This window comes from Bombus affinis, chromosome 9 (genome assembly GCF_024516045.1).
Source record: "Bombus affinis isolate iyBomAffi1 chromosome 9, iyBomAffi1.2, whole genome shotgun sequence".
Classification (NCBI taxonomy): Eukaryota; Metazoa; Arthropoda; class Insecta; order Hymenoptera; family Apidae; genus Bombus; species Bombus affinis.
Window position 1 is genome coordinate 5424993 of NC_066352.1, and position 18188 is coordinate 5443180.

At 35.0% G+C, this 18188-nt stretch overlaps 2 protein-coding genes across 4 annotated transcripts in view; one reads left to right on the forward strand and one right to left on the reverse strand.

The window, feature by feature from the left end:
- Positions 1-18188, reverse strand: part of LOC126920757 (autophagy-related protein 16-1) — a 607999-nt gene that overhangs the window by 196073 nt on the left and 393738 nt on the right. The window lies entirely within an intron of this gene.
- LOC126920756 (uncharacterized) overlaps positions 1-18188 on the forward strand; it is a 253230-nt gene that overhangs the window by 114098 nt on the left and 120944 nt on the right. The gene's annotated exons all lie outside the window — the stretch shown is intronic.

Genomic DNA, 18188 nt, shown 5'->3' on the forward strand with positions numbered 1-18188 from the left:
CGCCATATTACGCTAGAACTGCGAATATCATGCAGTCTGCAGTATAACAAAATTTGTAATTTTCCTCAGTTTCATATCACTACAGGGATTAAATAAAATAAATGCAAAACTGTAAGACCAAACTTTTGCTGCCTTTTTGCAACAAAATAATTTTACATGGATACCTAATTTCGATCTATAATTATTACAGCTCCAATCGCTCGTTATTGGAGGATGCTTAATTATCAAAACGGAAATACGTTCTCCGATACAACGAAAGAAGACGTGAAAACAAAAACTAGTTTCTCCATGTACGCATCACCTCCATTTCCATACTTATCCATACGTTCCATTTTTGCATGACAGTAGTTAAAAACAGCTCTCAACGGAAGCATTTTCACGGCACCTTGTAAACGACATATCGTCGTATTAAATAAAGTATTTCTTTCATCTTTTTCATATTAATTCCACGTTGATGCGTCCATAAAAGTTATTCGTCGACCGCCCGAGGCTATACACCGCGCACAGTATCGAAGAAACACGAGACGAGAAAAAGATCTTTGGTTCGATACGACAAAAGATATTGAAGACTTTTAAATGAAGTCTTCACTTGTCAAGGCTAGTTCGTACGTAGAATGGCCGTCTTTATCCTTATTATGATCGTAAATTCACAGTCGTAACTAACCGCTGATTATTTTCATTAATGAGTTCTGGAAGTAATAATAAATCCGGTTCTGAATAGCCGGTAATACCCGCGCTATTGCCTGGTCATTTAATAAGACATTTCTTACCTCGAATAACTTTTCTACGTTTCTCTTACGCACATTTCGCTCGTAATAATATCTCGCGTAGCGAATTGTGCTTCATCCGCGGCATCGTTCATCGAACTTCGACGTAACATCTACTGTTCCACCAGGCTTAAGTTCATTATCATCTTCCTTTAATGGGATCAGCCTACGATAAACTGGATTTAGGCTACTGCCTGATAGTTTCGACATGAACATATCTGCGAAATTGAATTACACTATACGTCTATTTCTGTATCCCCCATTCTTTTTAATTTTATTCCTTTTAATCTAATTAAATTTCAAGTGTTTGTATTCACATAGATTTGAAATTTTAAAGGAAAATTTAATTTAAGTCGTTCCGTGTATTAGAATTGGCGTTTTAGGTTCTATATGGATTGAAATTTTTTATACAAATTCATATTTCGAATAGAACTAGAAAAGTGCAACTGATGTAAGCAAAGACTCGTTCATCCTCTAAATACTATAACAAGATATTGTATTTACTTTGGTAACTGTATAACTAAAGTTCTAAAAATCCGTAATATAAAATATCAACTTCTCAAATGAAACTTCAACAGCATACTACTACTATACTATAGATATATTATAGATAGATAGTACTATAAATATTACGTGTAGTTATCTAATCAAAGTAATTTTCACATGATTTATTACACTTCCTCAAAGACTAGCTAGTTCAATTATTCTAGATTTACTAGACTTATCAGTTGTTTGATTATATTAAACCTATTATATTTCGAAGAGCTCATACATAGTTACAGAATCATTTGAAAAACAATATTTCATATAGGCTAATCTAATAATCAGATATATGGTACCTATTTGAATGCAAGATAAAATTACAATCAAAACGATTGTGGAAAAAATCTTTCATAACAATCCATATCGGACGTATATGCTAAACTTTATAAAGTAGACGGGTATTACATGAAAATAGCGTGTTAGCATACAACATCGTAGATAATGAAAATAGGATCGACAACAAACGTGACAAGTGAATTCTAATTTTTAATACACGATATTTCTTATACATAAGAAGGGATATAAATGAACTAGGATGAAGCTAATTTCTTGTGGGTAAAGTAATAAATAAGAAACTGGTAATTCCACTTATGTAATGGTAATAAAAATATATTTAACCTTCGCAGAACGTACAATCATCGCTATGAGGAAACCAGATGTTTTACAAGTGATTCTGAATAGATTAAATATTTTATAATTATAATAACATCGCCACAAAGGAAAAAACACGTGTGTAACAGCACGCGAGACAAAGACGGTAAAACGATAAAAAAAAGTAATTTAGCGGCACATGATACGTCGAAAAGGCGTACACGGTATTCGTCTATTATTACCTGCGCTCTTTTAAGGCGTCATCAGCTGGCAATAAAAAGATTCTACGACCGACTAACGCGGCTACATCTAGCTGTAGACTTAGCTATAATTCCGTATAAGGCTTTCGTGCGATTAACAGTTCGAGAATGCGGTGTATATATACGTTTATACAGAAGTGAAGGTATATGTGGTGTACAAAGGGACGTAATTATCGTTAAACTGTTCGAACACATAACAAGACACCTGGTTTCTTTCGTGTAATTGAAATTCCACGTGAATCCAGAAGCGTATGTATATTACCTCGGATATGGAATAAATTAGTACTTGTGTTTATTAATTGTTATATCATAGGTTCAATAATATATGACACGTTCTCGCGTTGTGATCTGATTAAATTGTATTATGGATGATTTAACACCAGCATTAACTGGTTATGCTGAAGAAACGATATTGTATTGAGCGATATTATGATTTAGTTAAGTGTTATTCATTTTTATTTGATATAAGATTAATGTAGTAATAGTCGTGTAACATAATTTGAGTATGATCCTTATTAGAAACCTTGATTATTTTTAAATGAGAAAGCGAGGATGGTAGGTAGAATTCAATTAAATAAACCATTTTAAAAAATCAATCAAATACAGATAGAAACCAATCAGATAAATAATTGACCTTTGCCCTGTGAAGTTAGCACTGACGATATTTTATCCTGAAATTCGTGTGAATTGTTTTTAACATTTTATAAAGATGATACTCATATCAAATTTATAGAAAACAATTTAAACTTGTATTTAAAAATTGTTTCGAAAGTATAACGAAATATCAAACACTGAAGACACAACAAGCAAGTAAAACATTTGCTGTATCGATGGTCGAATACAAAATGCAAAGCTACGTACAAGATGAAATAATAGTTTTGGTTTACGTATAATAATACTGATCTTTAAAAAAGATTATTTCACGAGCGTTAAAGGAATAGTTATTATCAAAATGTAAATTAATGAACATTCGATTTATATCTTTAGCGTATTTACGCATAACAAAAGAAGCGTTTGCTAAAAAATTTGCTCTAAAACATAGCTGAAATCTATCTCCTTTGCTTGTTGCCTGCTAGGGCAACTCATTCTAGCAGAGAATTGGGAGAAATTTCAGCGCACAAGTCGTGCATATTAAATTTCAAGCGGACGTTGCAGACTGAAGCTAGTACCTTCCAATGTGCAGAATGTCAAACAAATCCTGATTTCATCAAAAACCGATATCGGTCTATCTGACCGTCCACTGGCATTGCGAATTTTGCCGCGCGATGGTCATCTCGTGTGTTGTTCCGCCCTAAATACACGAACGATGGAACAAAAACCAGATACCATAGGTTGTCGAATGGACAGCTAGCAAACTAGCCGAAAATGTGAAATCATTGTTACCGTATAATTCACACCGTCACGGCCACCATGGACCTTATTTCTTCCGACTTTTCCCCGAATCTCGGTTTTCTCTGAATACTTAACCAATTTTTTTCGAGACACTCCTTCGTATTCAGATAACAACACGCATCATTGTAACGTTGAAAATAAAATTATATCTTTAAAAACAAAGATATCATAGAAAAGATATTTTCGTATTTAATATTGTATATTTTTTAAATTATTTAACTCTGAAACGGGCGAATTTTCGCTTTTAACAACGAAATTTGTTCCATGCGATGCTCAGATTATTTCAATAGTTTCTGACGGGTTTATGAACAGTAATTAACATTATTTTACTGAAAGTTTGTTCTGCCCGACTTGTTTAACTCGCACGTCCTATGAAAACACGGAACTATTATACAGACCTAACTATACCATAGTATATCCACTGTTTATTATAAAATTTGCTTCTTCATTTTGATTATTTTGATAATACTGTATAATTTCTGATTCAACTATAAATTTCATGAAGATTAGAAAAATATCCAAACACTTCACTTCCATTACATTAGAAGCCTCAATATTCAATGGTACCATATTTGATATTTATTTGATATAATACGTATTATTAAATATTCTGTAATTTATATATACATTTTCAGACTGGTTTCGAATTCACTCAATATAATTCTTACTTGATCCTTATTTAATCCTTAATTCAACCAATAAATAGTAACCATTCAAGTACTATCGTGGGTCAGTGCAAGATTATATAAGGTCAAAGGTTTATTAAAGATCAAAGAATGTATCGCACAAGATTAGCCGAACGATTATAATAAATTTCATTTCTTCCCATAAATAATAAACCAAAAGAAATACCTTAGTGTACAACCGAATAAGATATAATCTCACATAACTGTACCTGCACGAAGATACACATCGCGTTCGATTCAACGATTGCGACATCGGCAAAACTCTCGTTGGCAGAGTTTGAGAGACGTAAGGAGAGGATAATTTCATCGACAGGACGAACTTGTTTAAAATCGATGCGTGACACGACGGTATTTACATGCTTTCCATGTTTCACCTTTACACACCAGCCCGCTTAATCGAGATCACGTCAAGCTATAATTTCGTTTACGTCTATTCATCCATCATCTTGCCAGTGGCTGATCGTGACTTGCCAACGCTATGTATGCTATCGCGGTACCGCGAGTCGGCAAATATGCGAATGAACCTAAGCAATTGATTGAGTTACGTCACGCGTCATTGGCCGCGTATTTATGTAGGAAAGAGCGATGCGTCATTTTGACAGACTCCCTGATACACAGTTTAACACCTTAGTGAATGCTGCGTATCGGAAGAATGCAGGTAGCGTGGTTACCTCAGCCATTGGATTCGCTCGTAGTGAAGAATTCACGATTTTCAGATAAAGGTGAAACCGTCGGTGAAATTGCAACGTTATTTTCCGATCCCGTGGACGCGTTCTTTAACTATAGTTTATCGGGTATATCCTTTTAGAGTAAAAAGTAGAGTAGAGTTGAAAAATGAAGGGTTATAAAGATGTTAATTACTGATGTTAGTTACTGGTATTGATCTGGGAAGTTTTGAGAAAAGAGTATATGAATTAAGAATTAATAATTTTTCATTGTATCATTGTCTATGTAAAATTGCAATTCAATTTGTTTGTATACATTTATATAGAGTATACATCTAGTGATATAGATGTTACATCAATATTGAGAATAATGATTAACGTGCCAATAATAATTATGTATACATTATCATGTATATAATATCATGTATATAATAATGTATATATTAATTTATTATATTTCTAAAATTGTGAAAGAAAAGATCGTTGAAGATGTTTATTAATAGCATTAGATATTTATCAAATGCTTTTTATATTTAAATCTGCGTTATATTTTGAGCTACAATTTAAATTAAGATATTTAGATAACATCAAACTAATTCGAATTTTGTACATGAAATCTAGGTCTAACAATCATTCTACTTACGAATCTTCATTTCGTTGTATGTCTATATTGCTTTGGAAATATTAATTTTTGTCCAAAATTATTTTGAATGCTTCATGAAATTTAGTGCTATAGGTATAGCAATTACAAAATAACGATTATTATCGGCTAGAAGTTGTACGAAGAAAAGAAGTAAACTAAGGAATGAAATTGGTAGTTTCTAAATGGGTCTCATTGTGAGAAGTCGATACAACAGCGCAAGTCTTGAGACTTGATAGTCTAAAGGAACTTGATTAGTTCAGAAACAGTTCGATCGTATATAACATCGATCTGAGGAAGTTTGTTCTCAGCGCTGATGAAGCTATTGCGCATTGTTGTATATATGTATAACGGAGAGGAATCTTGGAGTAACGCGTGTTAACGAGCCGTACGGATGTCACACCATAGGACTGTGTACCAACTTCTAATGTTCCGTATGAACATATACGTGTTCTCTACATGCAACTAAGAGAACAAGCCTAGGCACAGTACAACAATGATTAACTAAGCAAGAGGCTGCAATTCATAGAGAAATGGCAAACAGTGAGAAAGCATCTTTTTGTTGAATAATGGTTTAAATGGATGAACGCCATTTCTCACAAAGAAACACTTTATGTAGCTATCAAGATATAAACATATTTTATGTCTTGTTTCATCTACAGAAACTAATTTATATGACTTTAAATTTTTAAGTTTTACTTTATTCATCTATCACTATATTCTTGTAGTATCCAAGCATGCACAGTAATATAATAAATGAAAACATAGAAGATTATCTAAATCAATATCTTCTCTTAAAGCTAGGTCCATTTCTTTTAATACAGAATTCTTTAGTGTGAAATTTTTCATTCTTTTAATATGCAAATGACAGCTAGAAGTTATATATTATATAAATATTACAGCTCTAAGATATTCTAAAGAAATATTCAAATTACATTTTCTAAATAATCGTTATCAAATAGTTTCCATTATTAATATATAGGAACGACAAAGTATTCGCCAGTAGCATGATATATTAAAAAATGATCCATGAAGATACTACTTTTCTAGCACTCCAGGAGGGAAACGTATTACTCTCGTATAAACAGAGAGAGAGGAAACTTCTGAAAAGTAGCTAACGTCATATTCATAAAAGTCGATGTAATCTCTTATCCGTAGCCAAACTTTTATATAGGTGCAGCATAATCTGCTGACGATCGTGTACATCGGAACGAGGTATTTGGTGCCTCAACCGTATAAGTTGTATGTAAACACACCTGCATACTTTAGAGGCGATAGCTGATTGGATAAGAAGCTATAATCCAAGATTATGGGTATGATGCAACTTTAGTATAGAAAGGATAATGCATCTTTCTTCATTTCCCACATTAGGATAAGGAAATGAAGCAAATTAATGAAGTCGCCAAAATTATCGAAGCCTATCTGAATCTCTATAAACATACGAGTACATAATTACATTTTTTCTCACATTGGTTACCTTACCATTAGTAGTCGTATTGATATGAAATTGTATTTTGCTACCATATTATAGTTTCCCATTTTCTTGATTTCGTGATAGAAGAACAAAATTTAATCTTGAATTAATTTTTGAAGTATACAATACATTTTAAAACTTGAGGTAGAAAATTCGAAATTGGAGGTTATTGTTATTCTTCCTACAGTCCATGACGATGGCGATTAAATAAACAGTACTTTTAACTGTTAAGTCAATTTATGATAATTTGGTCAATTGCTTAATCGATTTACATAGAAGCTCACTTAGTTGACTTATCTACACTGTGACACTTGAGTACAAAACCGGTAAGCATAAAACCCGATGTTATACCGAGAACAAACGTTGGTCAATGAAATGATGCCTACAATATTAATTAAATCAGACGCCAAGAAAATTATTCTTTTATTTCAGACACGGTTATATAAACAGGTCCGGACACTTGCTAGGGAAAAACATCCGAAGTTATTAATTAAAAAATATTTTAAATACTCTTGTGGCAATAATTCCTTACAACATAAAATTTCGCACTTATATCTCTTTGCTACTACTGTATTAGAGTTTATTATTAAATTCATAAGTTTTTATCTTTCTTAATTTAAAAAATATGCAACATTTCGTTTTACTAACAGGATTTATTATAATTATTTTAGTAATGAAAAATCTGAATAAAAGAATGACTATCTCGTCAATTTCAATTACTCGAAATAAACCACAGTTTGTCATGTGACCAACCACGTCTTACTTCGGTCACCATCTTGATTTTCTTCAATTCTCTCTGTGGACACTTTCGTCTGTGCTTTCGGTATATATGTATGTATCCAGACTATTTCAGACCTGCTTATATGACCGTGATTTCCAACCTTACCTTATCGAAATACAGCAACTACAGTTGTCAACCCTGTCGTGAACGCTTCTATCGCGAAACCTAATCCAACAGCTAATGTCAATGCCCAGACGTGAACGGGGTAGGAGAACGTGAGAGAACCTGATGAGCCTCCGTCAGAACATCCCCTCCTCAGAAGATAATGTAATTACTCTACCTCGTCTTTATCTTCACATTATCTTCGTGTCTCTCCAAAGATCTTCACTGGGCACTGTTCTCTGATACGAAATCACGCCTATCATGGCACATTCGGAACCAATGCACACTACGGATTCACGTAAATGCGAACGTGGGCAGTCTGCTCATTAACTTTTCGTACACGAACGACACATTATACGGCTAATAAAAACAATAGGATGCGCGATATATCCGTACTACAAGAATGCGTATATGAGAAAACGATGAGATTAATTCCGTTCGTCACGAACACACGCGTCACGCATTCAACCAAAACAAGGAGTAGCTCCCAACTCCGCGCCGCGGCGCACCGCTTCATCGACCGTTCTATCGATTATTGACATTGTGAACTGCATCGCAGACGAAATCGATATTCCTTTAGCACCCGATGCGCATCCTTGCCGCGCAGTCGAACTTTTGGCGGTTACAACTGAATTTCTATAGCCGCTCTGAATTCATCAAAAATATTAAACATAACATTTATAAACAATTTTTTATGAGAGGAATGGATTACGATCGATTAATTGTTTATTTTATTTTTGACTTTCATAAAATTTCATCAAATTATCAACTGCTTTTAAGAGATCTACAGTTTTCATTTTCTAATAATATGCCGTATTAAATGTAAATCTTTATGAACAAAACTAAAAAAATGAAATCTGAAGATTAGTTAAATCTAGTAAGTATAACAATAAGTAATCCACCTTTGATATTTTATATCCGAATTTCTATCTCTACACATTATATGCATTTTATAGAGTTTTTCATTGTTAAATTTCACAAAAATGTGAACACATCCGCAGTTTAATTATAGTAACGAGATCACTTGATGTTAATATCAAGAAAAATCAGTTACGATCGTATTAATCCAGAAAACCAATTTTTCCCTTCAGGGAGGAAAGATTGATTCGTAGCTGTAGTACCGAAAGTAGTATGCTACTCTTACTAGGTGAAAGTATTCTTTACTGTCCATTAATGTTCTTTCTCTCCGGTGAAAAACACGTTTCCTTAGGGAGTGTAAAGTGCAGGCAGGTCGGTACAACACGATTTCCATCGACGACACGGCAGAATGCACGTCGATAGGATCGCGCGATAACGCATACGGAATTCCACACGCCAGTTTACACGCGGTCGGGCAAAAACTTTTATCTAGCCGGAACGTGCGGAGGAAACGAACCCAGTTCACCATCCAAGCGACAGTTACTCGAGCTAGCGCCATTTCTCCAACTTTATACCGAACTTTCCACGAAATTATTTCCCTGATAAAAGTTTTCCAGGGTGTCACTGGAATCAAGGCCGATGTATAACCGGATATTACGCCCCTAAAAAGTCGCGTGAAGCGGTACTTACTGTTGAAGGTGATGAAAATGTTGCACGGAAGTTACGCCGCCGCTTTCATACTCGCTATTGACGCGAGGTGATATAACCCGTAATACCCCGTGAATGATCAAATCAAAAACAAAAGGAAGGAAATAATGATTCGACGTACATAGATACGACGTAAAAGACCGATGTTACAAACGGCCGTATGATCAATCACATTACGAGCATCGACTTCCTGCGAGGCATAGTTAACTCTACCGTGAAACGAGTTTTTACCTATTCGCCTTATATCAGACACAGTTTTTCACCGACTATGCTACGCAGTTCTTCTATTGTTGCATATTCATCATTCTTGACACTTACGGCTTTTATATTCGCGAAACGAGGCTACATTTTCTTTCCTCATGGAATATCGTTGTCGAGCTACTGAGAGTGACGTTACTTAACATTTCTTTAAGGGAAACCCCGTAGTAACACTCCGTGTACCAAGTGTTTCTACGCTGAGGGAGGTAAAATTGTAGAAAGTGTTCGAGATTAAAGGTAAATAATGAGAAAAAAACCGGAAATAGATCAACAAAATTTGATGCTTTTAGTGGAAAAATAAATAACGATTAAAGCTACATTTCGTTCCTTTTCGAAGAGTAGTGGTTTACTGGCGAGGAAGTTAAGAAAACGACGGGGTTATCGTTTAAACGGAATTAGAATTTCGAATGAATAAAGACGTTATTATGCAGCGGCGTTGTTAAGTGTTTCATCGCGGACGAAATATCGCGAACTTCGCTGACCGCCTTTTAGATGAGCCGGATGAAATATACTTGGCCCGTTGTGGGCGGCGGCCGACTCTCAAAGTTCCCCAGAAATTGCGTTAAACGTCTTCAGCAATTTCGCCAAGTGCTTTTATCCGCTGACAAGTGAATCACGGTTCAAGGAATTGTATAACGCTCGCATTTTGTTGGTTATACGATTTAAAATATACCATTCGCAGCAGTTTTTCCATTAATATTTTCTTCTGTTCTTTATAAGACTTGAAGTGGTATGATTTATAATAAGATTAGGACCATTTTTATTTTTTGGAAGATAAAGTATCTATTCCATTTGTTTCTAAACTTCTACTACCTGTACATGGAGATTCAGACAGAATGTAACTTACAACTTAGATCATATTCACTTTACTTTTTACAATAGCAAATATCCTGTTATAAATTTTGGAAGGAACTTTCCAAAGATCTGAATAAATTCTTGACCACTCCTATAACAATGGACCTCTGTTCTTCTTTTAAAAATACAACGCATCTTGACGATATAATGGAAGAGAGGACATGAGGTTATAAAATGTTCAACAGTACATCGAGATACCACGTTGGGAATAGCCGCGAGATTCTCAAACAGAATTCATCAATAAACAATAAATGACTTCTTCAATTGTGAACATTGGTTAAGTAAATAAACTTTCGTGGACCTTGTAAATTCATTTAAGCTCAAAGTTTATGCCAACTGAATGAACATTGCTAGAACCAATACCATCATGGTGAAAAGACCCGCATCTACCCATGAAACGTAACTTGGTTGATATCGTTGACACTGCAAATTGGTGTGGGTGACTCGTTCAAAGCCGCAGCCACTAAAGATAAAGCTAATTTTTCGATTCCAACCAACTCGTATCGTTGCAGGTGTTTGTACGATTCTCTTATCAGTGTCCTAACAAAAACGCACGGACAAAGACACGCGTCTCCATAGGAATTGTGAGTTTCAGTGTGGTCTTCTTTGAGTTCTCAATGCAAGCATTATATGTATAGCAACATAGGTGCCTTTTATTCTATATTTATAACAAAAATTATAAAATTCATGTCATTAGTAATATTAAAACTAAATAAAGTGATCAAAATGATCATTCGTAACGTATCATAAATTTAATATGCTGCACTTTTGGGGATTTGAATGAGTTTTTATGAAGAATACGGATAACTAGTTTAGTACAAGGTAGTTCTAATGTTAATTCTCAATCCCTATTATGGGGTCCTGGAATACCTTTCAATTGTCACACTTTCGTTTTGAAATAACACATGACGCAAAATTTCGTCAATCTGCAATTACATTGAACGTTGTAATTAATAAGCTGTAAATTAAGATTCAAATTTTCATATTGAAATACCTCAAAAACCCATCAACTTCCACCTTCATTACAATTTTACAATAATTCCCAATAGCAACACCAAATCGTTCCCCAATTGATCCTCAACATAAGAAGCCACCTGATGTTTCGCGATTAATAACACGAAACTCCTCCGTGCTTATGGCGTACGCAAACAGCTGCATTCCTTTTTGCCATGGGACAAGGGGATATAAATGACTGTCGAAAATTCATGATAAACGCGAGGTCAGTTCTCCGTTCGAAACTTCGCTAGCAAAACGATAGTCCTCCCAGCCTATGTATACGTACAGTGGGTTCGCATAAAGTTTGCGCAATTGTGGAAACGGCTGACGTAATTTATGTGGATACAGGGCTCGCGGTTATATGATATTGTATAAGTACGGTGGGGAGAGTACGTATATGTACATTACGCCCATTAATTTTCGTCCAAGCTGGTTCGTAGCAGCGCGTCAGAAACAGCAATGTAGTCGTGAACCGCGAAAAAAGTTGCTCGATTAAACCGGATCCCACGGTATTCCCTCAAACCCTCGGCTGGATTAACAGCTTTGTTATTATCACTTGGTCGGTCACCGACTTTTTTTCCCGTTAACAGATTACGTATGAACTTTTTGATTTGCACACACCCGAAGACATTTATCCGATAATATGTATCCCGAGATATTAACGCTTGAATTACGGGGTTAAATCCGTTTAGCAGCCCTAGTATCCAATTTTCAACCAGGGGAGAAGGTATGCCGTTAAATTAACGCGATGTCGCCAATATGTTTCGCTTAACAATGCTTTTATTTTTATCTTTCCGAATGAAACTTCATTTGAAACAGATTACGCTGTAAGCTTATTACTTGGGCCAACGATTGTGATTGTTAAACATAGGTTTTATCGATTTCGTTGAGTGTCCGCGATGATCTAAATAGTAAGGTTATTATTTTTTTCACCATATTTATTATATTTATTATATTATTAAATTATTAAAACGGGAGGCTTCAAACAAATCGATTTTATTCTACGCTTTTTACTTATTTTTTCATATAGCTTGTTAGCTGTTCATTCGTATCCAATTGGGAATTACGTAATCACGTTGGCGCATATTACACTTAACTTTTCATATTCGATTTTGTCTGGAATGAAACCCCAAAAGAAAAAATTTGATTCTACGTTTTCAGCTTATTTTACCACGTAGAGAAACTTTTTACCTAGAGAAATTTTTTATTTTCCAACTAAAAGTTATGTAATCAAATATGTTGAATATTGATTTATGTAATCAAATATTTGAATATGTTTGATAAATTTTCAAATTTGATTTGCTTGAAACCGAAGCTTTCGATAGAAACGTTTTATTCCATATGTGTACAGGATAATTTTTCGTCTGATCGAAGCACGCATCTTGCGATATTTTTTGTAGCTAGTATAATATTTATGAATTTTATCAGCTTTTACTCTTACCTTAGATTTTCAAAAACTTCTGTACTTCGTAAAAGAACGAACTATGTAAAACGATATTAATCAATTTAATCTAAATTTCAGTTGTTACCATCGTATTCGTAGATCCGTGGAAGCGAGAAGTGATAAATAATTCAACTGTCACCCAGTATAACAACGTACTTTAGATAAATCACCCCAGATAAACACTCCTGCTATCAGATGTATCGCCGTACCTGTTCCCCTAAAAGAATTATATCCCTTCAGTATCTTAATCTACTGGTCGTTCTGTCAACATTTAGATATCTATTCGCTACTTAATAGCGATTAAAAAATATTACACGGATCAATGTATCGACTTGTAACGTGAAAAATAGGTGTTTGCCTACGGGTAGTTTCTTAATGTAAACAAAGATTCTTATCTTTCCCAACCAAAGTAACGAAAAGCTGCTTCTCATGCTTACTAATAGATGTGTTTACATCGTAAAGATAACTTAAACAAAATAACTTTTTGAAACAGTATCGTGTATTTCTAACACTGAACATAAGAAATTAAGAGATAAATGTGTCAAGTTAAGCTGGATTACGTTAAATCCTGAATACATAATTTTTACGTTTGGTAATAGACAGCAGACGTAGGTATGAGCCACTCAGAAGCTAGATCGATAAACTCTAAAACGTTATTTTTTGAAAATTTAGAATTTAGTTTTTTCTATGCTATTTCGAACAAAGACAATAAGAGCCTTAAAATTTTTTAAATAACTTTTCCATTATATTGTAACACATAGATCAGCGTTTCCAAAAAATTATATATATCACCACTTTGCACGAAATTATCAAAAAATACATGAAACAATCCGATCTCATGTAAGAATATCTAGATACTGAAAGTTGCTAAAGGTCAAGCAACTAGGAAGATAAATTCCTCGAAGACCGAGCAGAATGTTCGATATAAAATGAAGTATGCAGTAGAAAGTGCTTCTATATCAACTTAAAGACACGAACGTCTTGCGCGTTACAACTCAATACATGGGCCAAGAAGGCAAGCTTGCTATACACGCGCGAACGGCGCTCGTTTCCCGAAACAAGGGTCTAGCTGGTATTGAGTTACGTTCGCGAGACCGCCACGCGAAACAATCCAGATATTTTATCGAACCATCCAAGTATATCACCAGGCTGCTTCGTGTACATTTCTATCCTTCGAAGGATTTCTAAGGTCGCCACCATTATACGTTCAACGCGGGCGTTTACGCGGTTACATCGACCGGAAACCCCAGTGTTCAATGCACGCGTACAGGAACACAAGCTAGGAAAAGGGGACAGAAGAGGGGGAGACGCCTATTGTACTTAACGTGGATGCAGATACCGCTTGTACAGGTGGACATAATCTCTAGTGCGACTGTAGAGCCTTCAGACCTCGAATGCCTATCGTAATCCGCGTTTCAGATCAGCCTTACCAAAGCACGATCAACTTGGAAAAATGTATGGACTCTCTATGAACTATGTTCTGTCGTACCGGTCTTTGCTTCTTTTCTTTGACTTCGATACAAGCTTTAGAATTGAGTATTTTTCTGATATTATTTAACCTCGATAAATTACGTGTGGTGATACCTGAAAGTATTTGAAAACTTAGGACAGAAAGCCTTTATGATTTTTTTTTTTTTTTTTTTTGTATGTTCAAAACTAATTTTAAAAGTTACAAGACATTTGCTACGAAGAAAAACTATTTTTTATTTCCAGCGTAAAGTTACATTCGATTATTATTTCTTAATATAGTATCTGCACGAATTTGTCATGAAATAATTTATAAATTGAGACTTCAAAGAATTTGCGGTTAGAAAATTGAGTATTCGTGTCATGGATCACGGAAACAACGTTGAAACCTGCTTTATGTAGATACAGATACACGTTAATATGCGGGTGTGACATAGTTTAATAGGTCAAACGCCTTTTTCTCGCATTCTCCGTCTTATCCGATGCTAACTAATATCGTATTTCCGGTATTCCAACGCCGCGATCTACATACCGCAGAGTACCGGTTGGGACTCTGGGAAACCGGTCGATCGTGCCTTTTATTGCCTTTATCCCTCTTTTTCTCAGCTATTCGCGGCATAACCTTAACCTTGAATTAGCTTGATACATTTTTTTTCTTCTTCTTTATACTGTGTATAATTTACGTTCGTTACGGAGTCATTGAAAAATTGCTACGTTCGCGAGTAAAGCAAATGGATACATGGACTTTGTAAATGCCGCTTCATCAGCTACTACGAGTCGGAATGGTCGTTTGAAATTCTCAAATAACAATTTACATTTTTCAAAGCGATGAAAGGATTAAAAAGTTTTAAAAATATAAGAACTTTTCTCTTATTGATTTATTTTCTTATTTATGTTCTACAGCAAGTATAAAATTACACCTAATTCCAGAAGAAAGTTCTATGCTCATTACACACTTTTTACCTCCATCACTAGGTAGCATAAACTCATAAACTTTAGGACCTTTATATTTTAGCACCAAATATAAAACTTTTTTCATCTCGTTCCTTGAAGAAGCTGAAGTAACATTTCAACAAAACATCAAAGTGAACTACACTCCGAAATATCTGACACCTATAGATCACTCGAAACCAAAGTTTCTTCGAACTAATGTCTATACTCTGAATCGTCTGCTGTGATTTATACCTTGGATCATTTAACGAGAAAGTTTGTCATAGTAAAAATTTACGGGTACAGTATACGGAAACACAGTGGAAAAGAGAGAGAGAGAGAGAGAGAGAGAGAGAGAGTGTGTGTGTGTGTGTGTGTGTGTGTAGATTTTTCGTGGCCGATATGTTCCTAGCAGACTTCGCATACTAACTGCAGAGTTAACGATCGCGGATCGATATCTGGTTTGAACGGCGAGACTTTACGACGCCGGGGCCGCGAAATTCGAGGGACCGAGTACGATTTTTGCCTCGGCCCGCGCTGTTTAATGCGAACGCCCCGTAAATCTTCCTTTCGCGAACGTACGAAACCTGTTTTGCATGCGCACGTCCGGTAACGATGTTGTCCATGCAAACACAATCATTGATGCAAGAAGAACGCATCGAATAGATTACACGTAACTTGCGGCAACGTAAATCATCGGGGCCAGCGCTAAGGCAGACGCGAAACGATGGATCCTGAAAATGACAATGAGTCGCGTCCGCAGCGTAAATCAGAACCGCGTTGATTTATCACCAGCTGCCTGCATCCGCGCAGTTTTAAATCCCACATTATAAAGGAAAATTATAAAGGAAAATTATCATCGAAGCGATTTTCCGAGGAAATTATGCAAATTTACTATCGGCTTCGCGCGCACGACGATGTTCCGGGTTAATGGAAAAGGAATGACGTCATCAATGACGCAGCCTTTTGATGCTATTAATCGATGATTTTGTTGTGGTAGTTGGGACATATATGATATATTTATCATATGTCTATTTAGCTGAGAGCTTTGACTTTGAAAAAAATGTAGGTATTTGATAATTTTTCTGAAAAATGGAAAATTTTCAGTATTTGAAAATCTTCAGGAAGAATTGGTTTTTAATGATATTTATTTTTGAAGCGTAAAGTGCACTTACATTTAAAATGTGTTATTGCGTGAATGCGTAAGAAAATGAAAAACTTGATATGCAAAAGAAGTATATCAAAGGTTAAAAGCAAAAATTATAAAATATTCTAACCAGAGGATGCTTGACATATCAAAAGCAAGTATTACAGTATAATATTTTATAGTTTCTACTGTTAATTTTTAATATTTCTCTTTTCGTATCAAGTTCTTAATTTTCTTTTAAGTAACAAACAAAAAGCTAAGAAATCTCGTATCTGATGAATTTATGAGATAACATTTCTTAAAATTGTGTATACAAGTATTTCGCTGTTGTGGAAAAGAAGAAAAATTTTCATCTGATAACCGGGACAACGTAATCGAGTTTGAAGAACAAAGTACAAAAGATAATGTAACACAGCCATTATTGAACAAGGACGTAAACGACTCCGCAGGAAATTTTCTTCAACAATTTTAAGAATGCTTTTACCGTGTCTGTTAAGGTATCTGAACTATTTCAATTGAAACTTACAATTCCGCCGAAGTTACGAAGTGAAACAACACAAATGTTCATTTTACATAGGCGAAGTTTTACAATTCGAGAAACTGAGACTTTCCATGAGAGCATCAATCTTTAAGGACATCTCGCGCTTTAAAACGTTTAAGGGAAGAGTAATCTAAATAACAATCCAATTGTTGTAATCATATAAAATGAAGAAGAACTTATTCCTCCTTGTAATCTTAATATTCTTATGCCCCAATCTTAATTTAATTGCAACAAATTAAAAAATTGTTTGATTCGCAATAAATAAGTCAAATTTTCAAACCAATCGTCGATAATTCTTCCAAATTTTTCTCAAATTTAAGGACTCTTTTAACGATAAAATAGCATGATTGAGTAACAAAACTGTGGCAAAGAACGAAGAGCGAGGTTAAAATTTCGTTTCTATTTTTCAATAAAATCGATCTACCTTGAAAATATGATTAAAACGTTAACTTCACGCGTGCTGGATACAAGCTTCTCCTTTTTGCACGAGCAAGTACCAGCAGATCGACATCGGGGACGGCCAAGCCGGGATTTAAGAGCGGATCGCCGTGGTTTTTCATGCAAACGATAGCTTGCGCACGTCCAGCCGCCACGCGAGGCATGATTTCTTTGGCCGACGCATTCGTCAACGTCGCACGGCCGAGTCGCAGAAATTTAACCCGCTCGAGAAATGGACGGCTTTGTGGCGTGCTATTCACGGCCAGACTATATCCACAGCACAAAACGTGGTCCATGAAAAGCTTCGATTTGTATCCCCGTCGTATAACCACCTGATCAGGTTATCCTTCCTTCGGAATTTTTATAAAAATTCGAACTTCCATTTCATGATTTGTTATCGCAATTCTGTATATTTTATATACTCTATATATCTCACTTATTCTATATAATCCTTATATCCTACGTATCCTATACATTTTACATGGATGATGTAATATTTTAAATCAATATACGACGTTTTGAATAAAAGATATTGAAATAGTGGATTTAGAAAGGGTAGTTCTTTTTTAATTTTATCTTAGTTTAAAAGATGCTTAAATGCAAAATGATATAATTTAAAGTACCACTAAAAAGTGCTGAATTTGT